General features: G+C 35.6%; 1 protein-coding gene across 3 annotated transcripts in view; it reads right to left on the minus strand.

The window, feature by feature from the left end:
• cfap20dc (CFAP20 domain containing) overlaps positions 1 to 17,196 on the minus strand; it is a 60,295-nt gene extending 43,099 nt beyond the window's left edge. For 2 of the 3 annotated variants that reach the window (XM_084128295.1, XM_084128294.1), the window contains exon 1: positions 17,130 to 17,188. The gene's annotated coding sequence lies outside the window, so the exon portion shown is untranslated. Of the gene's footprint in view, positions 1 to 17,129 lie in introns of all 3 variants that reach the window. The other variant, XM_084128296.1, reaches the window with a different exon arrangement.
• Positions 17,197 to 17,431: the final 235 nt, after the last annotated feature.

Here is a 17,431-nt window from a genome sequence, read left to right on the forward strand (position 1 = left end):
AATGAGCCTATTTCCAAAAAAAGTGGAGTATCCCTTTAAGTGAACGTGCAGTGCTTCAAGCAACCAAAGTTCTCTGGATTGCCTTTGTTAGCATGGTCTGGCAAGCACAGAAAATCAATAAACCGCTTCCACTTCAGTTTACAGTCATTTAGTATAGACATTATGTTTGTTTCTGTTCATTAGATGCATTCAAATCTCTTTAAGTTTGTGATGTTAACATAGCTGTAGGTGATAATGGAACACAGAGACTGGTCTTGGTGGGTTTTACGCAAATACAAGCTTTGAAAACATTATTGGAGAATTATTCCAGGAATGCATCTTCAGTCTAAACTGTATCTATTATCTTCCATTTTGTGTTTTAGATTCCCCCCTATTTATTTATTTTTTGCAGTTCTGTCATTTAATTTTAAGGCAGTTAAAAGTATTTTATTTGGAAGATTTCTATATTTTATGTTTCTATAATTATTTACGGCTGTAGCAGTTTATGCAGATTTGTATCTATAAATATACATAAGAGATTTCTGTGGTTTGAGAAGAAGTGTAGATGAAAGCTGCCTGACAGATGTCAGAGTAAACCTGTATAGAAGATTATTTTTTATACAAGCATACAATTCAGAATCATAAAGAAATTATTTGGAAGGAAAACACAGAAGGGAACAGTTTGGAACTGAGATTTCCCCTCATAGTAGCATCCTAAAATAGCTTGCATCCTTCCGAATGGAAAACTAGAACTACAAGAATGTTTCTCCATTTCAGAGGAATTTGATGTATTATTGAACATGGTACATGAAATCCACAGTAGGCACTACGAGACTATTTGAATTGCTCACGCAACAGTTCTTGGAAACAGAAACCGTGGCATTATTTTTTGGACCGATTTATACACACTGGAATCTAAGCTGCTTTTTAAGATATTTCTAACTTCAGAATTACAATAACAAGCTCTTACCATATGTCCAAATCCCACTCTAGACCAGTTGTTTGGTTTGAACAACCTTAGTACAGTATTGAGAATCATCAGAACAATATCCAGATGGTAATGATCGAAATGACTTTTTTCAACTCACAAACTTTTGACTATTATCATTCATCTTACTTTGTCGGAAAAAAAAAATGCAAACACAAGTTGTTGCACAGAAAATGCAAATGTATTTTCCATCGGTTTAAGCGGCAGACATGAGCATGAGTAACTTTACCAATGCATATAAATGTTGCAAATTATTGTTCTCTATTAATAGCCGACTAAATATAGGATTCATTTTGTAAGTTCCTGAAACGGGACGGGAAAGGTCGCCAAAAAACCAATACAGGCAAGAGAACATTAATCACAGATTTCTCAAGGAGAATTAAACTGACCTTTTGGCAGGCCAGGAACACACTGAGAAACTCTTGCTCACTCACATGAAATATGCCACAGTAACAAACACAGCTCTCACTGTTCTCTCAGAGGGGACATAAATGGTGGAATTTACTCAAGGATGTTGTAATACAGTGTTTTAACAATATGATTGACCCCGAATTGCCAATGCACGTGGGAATAAACTGGAGAATTATGACCATTTTTCATTGTTTCTTTTTTTTTGGTGTTTGGGAGTAACAAACGAAAAGAAGTTTTCAATAGCAAGACTATGGCTTAGCTGTCAGAACAGTGTTATTTCAGTATTAAACTAAATGTATTTATTACTGTTTTGAATAGCTTTTATTTTTATATTTTCCATTTTAATTTTAGTCAAGGTATTTTGTTGTGCTATTGTCATTTTTATTGTTTTTTTTATATTTCGATTTACCTTTATTTCATAAATACCTTTATTTCACTTTGCCAAGGCAAAATTTCAAGATAAGTTTTTCATCTAATATTAATGCATTGTTTTATTGCTGTATTTGCAGAATAGATCTGCTTCGCTGCTGCTGTCATTGTTGCTGCTGCTCCAGTGCAAGTACGGGACTTGCTACTGCCAACACATACACAACTGTGAGCAAGTAAGACATGTTTCTGCTGTACAATATAGTGTATATGAATTACTCGTCACATATCTATACATATATATCTATATGGAGCTGGGGAAGGTGGAGGGTTTCTGAAAGCATGCTGCAACTAGTATTTGAAGGTTGAGCAGCGAGCTCATTGGCTACTAAATATGATACAGCAGGAACCAATCAGCTTTGCCCCATAGAGAATGATGTGATTGCAAGCAGACTGAGTTAAGGACCTATCAGCCTGCGCCATCTAGAATTTCATGACAGAACTTTGTATTTTTTCCCGTTTATACAGCCTATGATGTCAGCCAAACAGAAATTAGTTTCAGAATTGTACTATATATGTTACCATATATTTTTTGAAAGGTTATGAAAACAAATTGTTGAACCCATTATGAACCCTGATTAAATGTGCACAATGTGAGCAGGAATATTTATTAAGACAGTACATTTAATGTAACAAACTCAACTTTGGCCCTTTTTAAAGAAGAAAATGTACCTGTCAATAACACAGTTTTTTTTAAAAGCTCTTTTAAGTACCAGTAAGTGAAGCGAAAAGTGAACGAAATGTTTTGCAAGTTGTGTGAAATGGGATTTTCAGTTTGCTGGAGGCTTGTATCATATCTCTGCACTCGTCCACCTTAATTAAACAGGCCGGCAAGTCCATCACTCTAATTCTCTTCCATTCTCTGCCTCGCTCTCACTCCTAGCTCCTAGTCCCCCCCGCTCATCTCAAACAAGCTGCCGAATCTGTCTCTCTCACTCGCTTTCGCTCTCATATAGCGATGACTAATCCCTCTGTCTGGAGCCTCAGGCTTTGCAACAGCTCCCGCTCACATACTGACCTTTTGCCGTTCCCGTGGATTACTGTACACTTTTAGATTACTGTACAAAACAAAGGAGTAAGAGAGTGCCTACTGCTCAAGGACCTTTGGCTTTGCAGTTAATGAGTTCCGTTTGTGTTTTGCCAGTAAGTCGGTGATGGAATATATGAAGAGGCAAACAAAACATTTGTGAGATGCAAAAACTTCTTTGGAGTTTGGAGTAGAGGGTAGTGTGTTTAATTATTTATCCCCCCCAAAAAAATAATGGGAAAGAGTAGGCTGCGATTAACTCCACTTTTAGACGCACAAACTTCTCTAAGCGTTTCCCTCGGGGGAATCCGCGCCGCCATTTTGAAGTGCCTTCAACTTCGTCAAGTGGACGAGGGAAGTTTATTTGGACAGACCCTCAATTTTAACAGAGTGAACAAGTCTACTCATATGTACAGTTCTTGCTGCTCCATAGACCACAGTGCAACACAATTTTGACGTCACAACAGAAACTTGCACTTAATTTACCCACAAGTGATCACGGGCATAGGGCGTTCCATTTAAACCCACTGGAAGGTTTCCGCCAGTAGTGGGCACTTGTGCAGTATAAGCAATGACGTACACCTGAGTGAACGAGATTAAGGGAAGGGCATAAAAAAGTGGACTTCTTTATGAGTGAGTCATTGAATGATTTTTTATTTATTTAATACTTTGTTTGTATAGGGAGAGATACAATAAACATAGATAAAACTGGGACAACAGCCATCCAATGCATGTATCATGCTTGTAGCTAAAGCTAATTTGCAAAACTTGTCCCTATAGGGCTTTTATAAATACAATAACAAGAACAGTAAATAGACAAACAAATCTTGTATTTACTTCTGAATCTGACAATGATGGTATCTTATTTGCATTCTGTCTAAATATTTTTAGGTTAAGACATTCGATATGATTAATTACAGACTGATTTGTCTGAGACGAAATTGCAAACCCGTATGACGTGTGATAATATCATCGAGTTTAAAAACAGAAGGGCATGATCATGCTAAACAATTTCTTATTATTTTGAAGCTAGTAAGATTTGCCTTTATCGTTTTACGTATCTTATTCACATGACTTTTAAAATTTAACTGAGAATCTAAAATCATGGCACGGTATTTTTCCTTTGATACTTTTTTAATAACCTTATCTTTAATTCTAATTCTAATGTTTAAGTACTCTGTTACAGGTTTTTTTTTTATTGAAAAACATATAGACTTTGTCTTTTTATTATTTAAGGTTAAACAAGAGGCATCAAGCCAAGCTGACACTTTGTTTCTTGTTAACTTCAACCTCCACACAATTTTTAAAAATTTAAAACGAATCCTTGAATCCTTAATGAATAACACACCACCAACTCTACCTTTAACTCTATCTTTTCTGAAACGCATATATCCTGGAACATCATCCATAATAGTTAAACTATTATCATGTAACCATGTTTCACTGAAGCATAACAAATCAAGGTTAGACTCAGTTAACAAAGTTCAAATTTCATCACATTTCGGGATAAGACTTTTAATATTTAAATGTCCTCCAAAAATTCCTCTAGGTTTTACTGTAGGGTCCCAATCAACTTTTGCATGAATAACAGTTTGAAAGAACAAGTTTTGACGTTGTTCAGAGAAAACACGTGCTTGATGTACGATTCATTCAACCGATTTGTTTAGAACCACTTATTCGTACCAGGCATTTCCTAGGTAAGAAAGGGGACAACTCCCATTAAAAGCAGTCATTAGAGCGCGCCTCTCTCTTAGATCGTTTATCTGAGGCGCACACATGATGGATACACCAGCTCTCTTAGCCATGATGCATGTTTCTGACCTCTAAAGGATTACATTATCAATAAGACTCAGGCTATCTGCCGCGAGGCAGCCGTGCACTCAGCCGAAACACAAGCTGTGTGAAGTCCTAAATACATCTGTGCTGTACACCTCTGTGTGCTTTTCAAACAGCCATGATTCATGTGTTTTTTTTTTTTTTTTCAGACAGAAAATATAAGATGACCAAATGAATAGCGAAAGAAGTGCAAACATCATTTTGTCACTTGCTCTGTGCGCTACTCTGACTAAGATGTTAAAACTCACTAATGAATACATCTCTTTATTCAGTATTCTGTTTCGTTCAGAGTTACACTTATTATTTATCTAGTATTATTTATTTATTTACTTAGATTGGTATTGAATCTTTGCCTACGCTGTTGTCTGAAGAAGTGGTGAGGTGTAATTACTGTTTATGCACGAAGTAAATAAAAGCCAGCTTTAAATGCCATTTGAAGGCCACAGTTGATTGTTCGTGCAATTGCTGCAAAATTGAGCTGAAGCAAAACATTTAGGCAGAGAAAACGTGCTGATAGCTATTATGTGTTGTTCATTAATTGGCAGTGGGTTACGAGAATAACAGTGTGTCTAAAAGGCATCATTTATATTCAATGCACTGCTAATATGTAGCTCTGCAAAAATGTTCTGATGCAAAACAGTCATATTGGTTAGGGAATATACCATAAAAAGAAAAAGAAATCCAAAGGTTTTTGCAAATGAACTTTTCACTTCCTAAACCATGCATTTCTCTTTTATGTAATATTACGAATATTCAGGTTAAGAAAAAAAATAGAGTACTTATAGCATTTAAATGTCACGTTGAGCATTGAAATATTAGATTGCATGTGCTTACATTTACATTTCAGGCACAACACACAATAAATATGTATATATAGCAGTATTTACTAATATTAATTATTATACTTTTTTTTTGTATATTTGTTATTTCTAAATAACCTTTACAAGAAAAACGAAGCATGTTATTTTATTTTGATGAAAGCCTATATGAAGATTTTTTGGAATAACAGTTCGTGATGCAAACTGTGAGAATAGGCCATGGTGAGATCCTTGTGTCGTGTCGCTCTCTCATTGAGTTGTCTCATACACAGACATGCTCCTCTGTCTCTGTCCTCATATCTTGGCATGGGTGATATTTGTTCATCAGCATGCATAATTACCCATCACAATCTGTCATGCCAGATTTTGTGTGAAGGAGACTAATTAAGTGCAGATTGATAACGAGCCTTTGGTTTTTATTTAGCAGCCCAGTAAGAGGTGTAGGGTCAGCTGGGAATGTTCCCCAACCCGGACTGGCACAACATGTTTGGTTGGCCGTCGGACTTGATAAAAATATAGATGTTTTTATTATGATAAGGGTTTTTAACATGTCCCGTTAGTTACAAAAAATGTAATGATAAATAATGTGATAAAACAGCCTGCCGTACATATTCTGCAATAATAACAAAACAAATAATAGTGATTTATTTGATTTAATGAATCTGCATATCATGTAATTCCATCAATAATTATCTATAATAAAAACTAAGAACAGAAGGACATGAAGGGCCACAGCAGTGGAAATATCCTACTATGCATTGAGTTTATTTGCTTTTGTTTTTCTGCAATTTTGATTTCAAATAATAGGCCTCATGATGGCTGTAATTGTGACCATTACAGATAATGACGGCCATATCCTCGTTAATTTATTTTATTTCAGTAGAGGTACTCGTATGTAGCACTACAACTTTTTTCTGCAATTCAAATAAATCATTAAGCTGAGACGACAGCATCTGTCAAGAACCTAAATGCACTTGCGTAAGAGCTCTCTCTGGGGCCAGACATGTTTTAATAATTGTGTGCTTTTTGTCAAGATCAGACCATCAAAACTGCTTTCCCCCATAATACTATAGGCTAATTAAAGCCCTCACTAGAAGTAGGCTTCTGACTTACAGACAGCTTAGTGCCTTGATGTGCTTAGAGTCTACTGGAACATTGCAACGGTTTGTACCTCTCTTCTGAATTAGCAATTTGCATTCAGTATGTTTATGATATGCACATTGCTTTAACAGGAAAGAAACTGAGAATAATTGTCAGTAGTTTCCATTAATTAATTGTGTCGTTCATGTTGGAGTGGTGGAGTCTGTTCTTAAAGGGACAGTTCACCCAAAAATGAAAAATCTGCCATCATTTACTCACCCTCATGCAGTGCTGGGTAGTAACTGATTGCATGTAATCAGTTTCCAAAAATTAAGTACTTGTAATTCGATTGTATTACATTTAAAAAAAACTTCAGACTACATTTACTTTATTATTACATGATTACATATCATTCACACAATGGCAGCAAATCATTCATAATTTATTGATTCTCCCTAATTCTTCTTTTTCGTGTGTTCCTTAAATGTTCCTTTCTAAAAAAGCACATTGCTTATATACATTCAGAAATTCTAGCTTTGTGAAATTGCTCACACAGACCAGTCAGTCAGTTTTTTTTTCTTTCAAACATTGTATACATTTACACATTATAATTATTTTTTTTAATTATTTATTTTAATAAAAAAAAGATTTATTTAATTATTAGCCTTTCATTAAACTCACAAACCCCCTGCAGTTCCTTCAATAATTTTAGACATAATGTAAAGTTTAATGCTAAACTACATGTTGTTGATAACAAAGAATGGAATATATTTTCTTTCTTTTTGTATTTTTGCATTAATATGGTACAATATTATCCTATTCAATTCAATGTGATAAACAAGTTAGGGCAAAAGTAATCCAAAAGTAATCTAAAAGTAGTCAGATTATATTACCTACAATGCTTAATGTAATGGATCACATTAACTACATTTTTTGTCATGTAATTTGAGATCAGTAACGGACTAATAATCTACTCAGCACTTCCCTCATGTCATTTCAAAAATCTTTTGTGCATTTTTCAAGCATGATGTTTTATTTATTTATTTTAAGCCATACGGTTGCTATTGTGTGAAGAAAAGCCCAACATTTACGCAATTATTCACTGCTTTTGTTATTTTGTATGGGAAAAAAGCAGAATTAACATTCTGCTAAACATTTTATTTTCTGTTCCATTGGAGAAAGAAATGCATATACGAGTTTGGAACAACATGCGGGTGACTTTCATTTTTGGGTGGACTGTTCCTTTAACTTATTTGTAATGAGGACGAAGGGAATATTGATATGGAACAATTTGAATAATCTGCTTTTTGCAGGAAAAATACTGTATTTGGTTGCTTATTTTTTCACACATTTTATCTGAGGCTTTGTAGAAATTTTCTAGTACATAATAAAACTGTAATATTCTAGTAAATTATTCTAGTAATAATAACACCTTCATTCTGTGTTAGCTGTAAAATTAAGTTGAATCAACCTGTTGACTGTTGTCTCACATTTTAATAGTTCCTCCTTTGTGTATTGTTAGTTCTGCGGGTTCAGAATAAACAAGAAGCAAACTACATTATTCACATTATTAATTTTACAGTGATGTGACAGGCAAACTATAATGAACCTGAAAACCAATTTTATCCATGTGCCTGTGGATTCAGTTTTTTTTCCTCCGCTGTAAAAGCAGCAAATCAAATGCGTACATGGAATGTATTATTCAAATATATTTAAATTAAGTCAGTATTCAAATGGCAACTGCAACGGGTGGATAACACTGACTGTATTATGTGCAAAGGTATAGCTTACTATTCTTGTTGAGATGAATGCTGAAAAAATGAATACACATATTCAGCCATCCAACATGCTGTCTCAGAATGTTTTACAATAGATAGTGTCTGATTCCAGGAAATAACTTTTCACTTTAGAATACAATGTGTAATCATGTAAATATCAGCTTTCAGTCAGTTTTATTACATAGAAATGCAAAACACTGTAGGCATATCAGTGCAGCAGGGTTATTTTAACCCTGTAAAGCCTGACATTTGAAATAATAGTCATAATTTCTTTTCTTTTTTTCTTTTTTTGTATTGAGCCTTTAGACAAAATATTTGTAAAAAATCTAAAAAAGAAATTATGAATATTATTTCAAATAATAGTAATAAAATGCGTACAAGAATTTTACGCAAGTCTGCTATTATAAAGATTTCATTGATTTATATTACAAGCCATCAGAATCCCATTTTATGGCAATTCTTTTGCTCCATATTCTCCTATATCATACTGTATAGCCATAAAATGGGATTCTGATGGCTTGTAATATAAATCAATGAAATCTTTATAATAGCAGACTTGCGTAAAATTCTTGTGAACATTATTCCAAATGTTTCCAAAAATATGTATAACTCAACAACATATAACATTGTTCTAGTGTTTTTGATATTTGAATCCCAAAATCTTACATATTGTGCCTTTAATACAAGAGTGTCGGGTGTGCAATTTTACCACTTGAAAATAAATTATATTAATGAACTCAATTTGAAAAAGATAAATTGTACACATATCTCACACATATCTCAGAGTAATAATATCATTGCTTTAGTACTTTTCCACCTTTACATGCTTTTATGTCCATTTAAAAATATTAATTTCAGTCATATTTTATCAGTTCAGTCATATTTCCTAATTTCATAAAAAAAAAAAAAAATCAACAGCATAAAAATAAAATGCGTATCAGTTTGAACTCTTAGTTATCCATGATTGAAGAAATTTAGCATGTGTTACAGTTGGCCCCAGTTTTTCCTCTATATCTTTTGAGTGATACAAGGACACAGAAAACAAGGAACCCATTAGAACTGAAGGACAGCAGCGTAACCCTCTATTGCATGGCCTACATCCGTCACAGTCACCATCTGCATGCAGATAAATCATTGATTACACTGATCCATGGATCGCTGGGACCTCTGGGAATTTAGCGTCAGTGATACCGGGAAGGGAGTGAAAAAAGAAAGAATGGAACAAACAAGATTAATAATAGCTTGATGCAAGAAAGCCCTTTGGGAGCTGACTGCTAAGTGTTGTTGACAAAATGCAGGGTTCTAAGGCGCAGATGAATAGTCTTCAGAAGCTGACACCATGGGGGAGTGCTATATTGTTGTAGTAATTGAATAGCAGCCAGTGGAGCACCTGTCTTTAGAGTCCAGCTGAGGATGGCCCGCACTTGCAAATCGCATCCCACGAAGCCTCTCAAATATACACTCACCTAAGGTAATCGCAGTGCAGGGAGCCAATCAGTATGCAGCTTTTAAAAAGCGTCGTTGCTAGAAGCGAGGCAGCTAATTTGAATATGTTGATTCTAAGGCAACAGGTGAACATTTGGAAATACAACAAACAACAAATGTAGATCAAGTCTCCATGCTGTTGGGATTGGCAGGAATTTTTTGCTTGGCTTTTAAATTAACTCTTGCATTTTTGCCCATGGGCGTGATTGAACCAACCACGGCATTTCTACTAAAAACAAGAGAAGTCTTGTCTCACCACTTGCAGACATTTATTCGAGAAAAACGCACATTAAGATTGAAGCGTGTCCACCACTCCCCCGGCCCGCCTCCTTAAGGCATGGCCTTAATTGGATTTCATGAACTATCCCTTCAGGCTCTGAAATGTCCCATCAGTCCATTTGAGATGGTGCAGAATGTGTAGAATTCAGCAAAAGCACATTCAACTGGGCCGATTACATCAGTCAACAGCCAATAATAAATTTCTACACCACAGTGAGGGGGGCTGTTCTAATTAAATCTGAATATGCAAGGGCGTAGAATTTATAGGGACGCTAGGGACATGTTCCTACAAATAATCCAGCTACTATACTCTTAGAAGAAAAGGTTCTATATACAGTAGAACCTTTAAAGGAATAGTTCACTTAAAAATGAAAATTCTGTCATCAATTACTCACCCTCAAATTGTTTCAAACCTGTGTGAATTTATTTCTTCTGCTGAACACAAAAGAAGATATTTTGAAGAATGCCAGTAATTAGACAGTTGATGTACCCCATTGACTTCCATAGTAGGAAAAAAAATACTATGGAAGTCAATGGGGAACATCAACTGTTTGGTTACCGACATTCTTCAAACTATCTTCTTTTGTGTTCAGCAGAAGGAACATCTGTAAGGGTTTAAGTTCTTAAGTTAAGGCTTTAAGGGATAGTTCACGCTAAAATGAAAATTAAGTCATAATTTACTCAACTTGTTGTTCTAATGCCGTATGCCCTTCTTTCTTTTATGGACCACAAAAAAATACTCATGCTCGTCCATATAATGGCAGTGAATAGAAACCAGCAACAAGCTTTTTAAAAAAGACACAAAAGTATCACAGAATAATCTCATGCGACACGTGCTGTATATTCCAAGTGCTCTGGGGGATAAGACGGTAAACAAACTGAAATTGATTGTATTATTTAACTAAATATTTGACCATGGATGTTGGTCCTCTCTGCACGGCGGTGTGACTCTGTAAGCGCTGCAGTTAACTTTGTCTTGCCCAGAAAAATCACACAATTTGTGAGAAATCAAGATTAACAAAACCATGACATGAATAATGCTATACAAAAATAAATAAATAAATAATATAAAACTATTCCATTGTGAATATGGATAATTCTGGCCCCATGCATTCTAGGACTTTATGTCCTAGCCTGTTTTCAAATCCTTCAAAGTGTACTGTGACTTTGTTTAAGCAGAAACACAAGAACAGAATGTTTTTGACCTCAGTTACCTTCTGTTCCAGCTAGTTTCTTCACTACAGCACAGCCAACACGGCAACATTTCTTTCCATTTGACCTCTGGCGGCCTCAGGCGCCCATTAGGGAAAATTTGTTCCTTAATGATTTCTGTTTATCCTTTGCAGACAATGCCCAGTATAACCTTACATTTGGTGCCATGTATATTTTAAAATCAAAAGTCCAAATGAGGCAGGAGAAAAAGTTCTTACTCGTCAAAACTCGCCAGAAGCCAGTGAACAAGTTCTACTTTAATCCAAAACAAAACCACAACATACAAAAAAAAAAAAATGTAAATTCCTTTTCATCTATGCTAATATAGACCTGATATTTTTTACTTGCATTGTCTTGTACACCTTAAACAAAAGTTCAATCCTAAAGTCAGATGGAAGACGGTAAGATAACTTTTTCTCTTACTCTTATCTGAACCGATCTCAACCTGTATAAACTGGTGTATTTAAAAAGGTAGGAGTAGCTAATAGAGAAACATAACAGGAGTCAAACATCAGAATAAACATAAGAAATAATAATAAAAAAATGCATAAATATCAGTTTAGCATTACCTCAAAATAAACAACCAAGAAGCGAAGAAACGATTATATATACATAGCCTATAAGGGCCTATATTTCTGTAAATGTAGTCTTGTTGCCAATGGCTTATTGCAGCCTTGCTGCTGAGGTGTGATGGTTTTTTATAAAATTACATTTTGAACTGCAAATTCAATCTCATGGGGTTCCAAGTTCTCATGAGATGTTCATGGTCTGTTATTTCCATCTCTGCCTTATCACTTTTCAATATGTGATAAATAGGTCAGTGTGTTTACTGCTGCCAGATATAGCCTATTATTGATGGTCTCATTATGTCACTCATTTGCTTTATTTTGAGCGGTATGTGGATCTCACTTAACCTATGATTTATAATGGCAATGTTTTGTCTTGTAAAACATTTAAATATTTCCTTGCAATTTGTATGCACCTAAAGATATAATGCTCTTAAATTCAAGGCCTAACACTCTTTGCCAAACTTGCATAAGATTATGATTAATTTCAGAAAATAACTGAGACTGGAATATGGAAGCAGACTGAACAAGATTAACGAACAATTACCAGTACATTCGGCTGGGTATAAAGCGTTTTGAAAGAACTAAAGTACTTGAACAATACGTAACTGCAGCTCAGTGTATATGGAATTGCTTTATTTGAGAATAATATTTAGATGACTGTAAGCTAGAGTGTTTTGAGAGTAGCTTCTGCTGCATCTGACCACCTCTTTCTGAGGATTATTGCAAAATCTGGATCAGATCTTTGGATCAGAGCTGTATCCTGGAAAGATGAGCACTGTATGCTGTGTACGGTGTACTTTTAGTCACTTTAAATTCGTAAATCAATAGAGTTGAAAGAGTAGTTCATCTCAAAATGATAATTCTGTTATTGTGTTTTCTTTCCAAAACCATATGACTTTCCACAGAACACTAAAGGAGGAATTCTGAAGACTTTGCAGGTCTTTTGTATACAAACAATGAACAGAAATTGAAGCTTTCAGGCTTTAAAAGCACTATAAAAGTACCAACCAGATTGATGTAAATGCACAAAATCAATCAATCAAACTGGCAAAGTACTACTAGGTTAACTTTGCTTATCAACACTGATAGTGACACTCCAACCGCATAAATAAGTAGCATCACAGTAACACTTTCAGAACAATATAGCTTTTTCAGTAACAAACAACTTTTTTCAACTATTAGCAGTGTAGTGATTTTTTCATTTGCTATTGGAGCAAATGGGAATTCACAAATTATATTTGCTGTCGTCTCCTGTTCACCACTATAGAAGTTTACCCAAATATGACGACTGTTCTTATAACCCTGAAAATCAAGTGTAACGGACGTAGGCCAGTAAGAGCTGTGCGTGTAAACCTCACTTCCCTGGCTTCAAGAGGCGCGTTAGCGACTGACGCTAGTTGCTGTGGTCTTTAGCATCCTTGTTAGTGCACCCGACTCCCTGGCCGGAGACTTCAATTTAAATTCCGCTGGGAGCAGGTTGAGTAGGACCGGTGACATTTGGTGCCGTGACCCGGATGGGAGTAAGGTTTAGGGGGGTGAGTGAGTGTAACGGACCTAGGCCATTAAGAGCTGTGCATGTAAACCTAACTCCCCTGATCTCAAGAGGTGCACTAGCAACTGACGTAGCGGCTGCGGTCTTTAGCATCCTTGTTAGCGCGCCCGCCTCCCACTTTGGAGACCCCGGTTTGAATCCCACTCTGAGCCATGTCAGTCAAGCTTGCATCAGCCGATAGTCAGCTGTTTCTGACGTTTACCAATCCAGTTTCAACACTTATCACAGCGGTTCTTTTAAATCCCCATTCATTCAGCCTCTCTTCTATTGCTTGACTGCACGCTACATCTAACTCCCCCCTCCGTCCTCAAATCCACCTAGCTGGAAATCTGTAATCTAATCGGAAATCTGTTTCGTGATTGTCTTCAGCATAAAGTAAATTTTAATGTAATCATCCTCCCTCATGTATTTTGGCTTGTTTACAACAACTCATGTTAAATTTGTGAATTGCAATTATGTATGCATGATAACTGGATCTGGTCTGTTACCCCAAGTGGGATCTGATTTGCTGCTCTCCCCGTTCTGTCCAGGCATGGCTGCATGGACAGGCGCGTGGAGTTTGCCCAGAACAGAATAATACCGCCAACACTAACTGTATGCATTATCATTATAATAAATATACATTTGACAAAAGTGGTCCTGACTGAAATGTGAAAAGGGTCTATCAATGTTTTATTGTCACATTCATTCTAGCGAATCGCTTTGTCCTAAATGGTCCTCTCTCTCTCTCTCTCTCTCAAATGTAACTTTGGAAAGTCTATTAAATTGTTCTATTAAATTGGTTTGTTCAGACAATTCTTTTAAATTACAAATTCCAGAAGATTCACCAATTTAAGTATGTGGCATTTCAGGTCTTTTTTCACAAAGTTCGGTCTGTTTCTCACATTGAATGAAATGTATGAAGTTATTGTATGAAATGGACCACTTATACTTTTACAGTGCTCCCTGTACAGAGCTTGAAAGCCTTAGTCCTCAATCATTGTAATTGTGTGGGAAAACCCTTTTGTGTTTCACAAAAGAAAGTAAGTTTGAAACAACATTAGGGTGAGTAAATCATGACAGAATGTTCATTTTTCGGTAAACTACTGTACTGTTACAATTTTGGGACAATTTAATTGACTACAACTAAGTTTTCAAAATCTTGTTTTTTTGCAACCTGATATATGAAAGCAAGTCATTAAATTCTAGTTTATAAAAAAGATGCTATTGCTGGTTTTCAGTCAACAATAACTTGACGTTCTTTTCATGAGAACACAGTTATGAAAGACCTTGGTTTGGGAATGCAGCTCTGCGAGAACAGGATCAAGAGTCCTTATTTGTTTTCAGGGACTGTTTCACACTCTAATTACTTTGCTGATGACCAATATACTGCCTTTGGATTTCTTCACCAAAGCATTTGATCGGCTTTAACACAAAGCTCACACAGCTCATGGTCATTCTGGTAATGAGAGTGCTTCTTTTCTTCTTTTTTTTGCCAGATTTTTTTTCCCCAGCTGTCCACTAGCAAAAATACATACATGTTAAACCCTGAGTCTTACATTAATGATGTTTTTCAGAAAAATGTTTGCTTTTATTGAAAACTTATTGTTTTCAGCCTTAAATGTAAAAGCAAGATAAATGCATATATATATACATAAATCATATGCATATATATATATATATATAAAAAAAATTTTTAAGAAATAAATACAAAAATACTGTACTGGCAGCATTTTTGTCAGCCTGTCCTTTCTTTTTAGATTACAGTTGAAATAGTTTTACTATGATAACAATATTTTCTGGTTTTCTTTGCAGCAGGACTCCAGTGAATGTGTTCAAATACATGTGCTTTCACAATTTGTATGCAGCTTCATACAGTGTATACCCCATTTTGTATGATTTATGTATGATCTTTGATTAGACAACTTAATCTATAAGGAAATCATTTCATAGCCTTTTCTAATATATGATCTTAAAAGGTAACCTAAAAAGCACATCATTTTTGATAGACTTTATCCATCATTGGCTATCTTGGCACTGTGAAAAAAATTTTTAAACACCCTGGCTGCTCCTTTCAATATAATATAAGTGAATTGGGACTAGGGCTGTCAAGCTCACAAGTGACAACAAAGGAACTATAGAAGTATCATACAAAGCTATTGTATGGCTTTAGAAGATGTGGAATTATAGTTCCTTCTATAGTTCCTTTGTTGTCATTTTTGGAGCTTGACAGCCCCAGTCCCCTTTTACTTGCATTACACAACCAGGATATTCTTCAAGGTGGAAGATGTGTTGTTTTTCTGTGGCTTGAAAGATAAACCACAAGCATAATTACTTTACAAAAGTAATGGTAAAATGTAAAAAAAAAAAAAATAATATATATATATATATATATATATATATATATATATTAGGGGTGGAGCCGAACCCGAATACGGTATTCGGAAAGGCACAAATAATGTGTTTTTTACGAATACTTATTTCGAACAAATACTTTAAAAATATTTGTATTCGGGAACAAGAAAAACTTTATATCAAAAAGCTGCGTTTCCTCATGAGACATGGCGACCGGCGGTGCTGCTGAGGAGGAAAGAGCCACATATGGAAATATTTTGGATTAGGCTAATGTCACGTTGTCATAAGGGGTCGTTCACATAGCGCGTTTTTTGCATGTGCAGATTTCAAATGTAGGCGCGCGGCAAGCGCGCTTATAATAGAAGCGAGCGGCGCGTTCGTTTTTCCAGGTGCGCCTATGTCCATGTTTGCATAGCAACGACAGACGCCACGAGAGAGCAAGCGCTTGTGGAAAGGAGAAAGCGGTGCGAACTGCGCTCTCCATGATGACGAGGAAGTATCAGCAAAGAATTAATTAATTTCTAGCCCTTGCATTAGCTTTAGATATATTTATGGAGATGAGAAATGAAATAAAAAGCCGTCATTAATATCAGTCCGTCAGAAAAGCAGTTCTAGGCTTATTCTTGGCTGGATAACTCTCGGTAATTTAGACAATAGGCTGTTGACAGAGTAGCGTAAGGTAATGGCTGTTATGTTATTTTCTTTTCAATGACGTTCCTTGTTACATGTTCATTGCTGGATTTATGGAAAAACATTAATCAATATTGCATATCCATAATTATTATAATGGATACAATTAAAGAGTACTTACACTATAACGTAAATTAGAAGTGTAACGCAAAAAAAATGGATTTTTACACCTATTTTGAATTTTACTCGAATACAAATACAAATACAAATACTTTTCCCCCCTCAACAAATACAAATACAGATACAAATACCGGCTGCTTTGCACACCCCTAATATATATATATATATATATCCAGATAGTGGTCCGACGGGTCGCCCGCGGGACATTGGGTGGTTTGAGGGTTAACTTTATGAAAGACAAAAAAAAAAAAAATTTTTACAAGTCGCATATCTATGGAAAGCTGAGATTCTTGTGATTCTAACGATATAAGCCGTTTTAGGATACAATAAACACAGCGGGTACAATCTGTGTATTTGTCAGACCACCAACAGCCAAATAAACAAACAGGAAGTGGAAGACACTTGCCTAAAAAGCCTTCTGTTCGTCCACTGATCCATTACATTGCAACAACAATGGTTTAGTTACACTGTAAAGGCTCCATACAATCAATTCAGCTAAGTATTTAGTCCATAACACATTTATATATCAATAAACAGCCACTTACTGTGAATAGTAGCATTCCAAGTTAGCCGACAGACCTCTCACAACTATGAAACATACTATGGTAAATCTTCAAATTACATGTCAATAATACAGCTATTTTGACTTCAAAATGGCCGCTGACCCCTGAACTTTTGAATGACAGCGGATTTCAGCGAATCACGGAGTTTAAGGGGGGTTTTTCCTCCAGCTTGAGCCAGTCACCGCGCATTAGGGACACGGTCCATCCTTCGCTTTGACGGACATTTGGCTACTCCAATTGGAGCAATGTTAGCAAATGACTGACGTCTCTGATAGCCAATGATC

Source organism: Abramis brama (genome assembly GCF_963993115.1).
Source record: "Abramis brama genome assembly, chromosome: 11".
NCBI lineage: Eukaryota > Metazoa > Chordata > Actinopteri > Cypriniformes > Leuciscidae > Abramis > Abramis brama.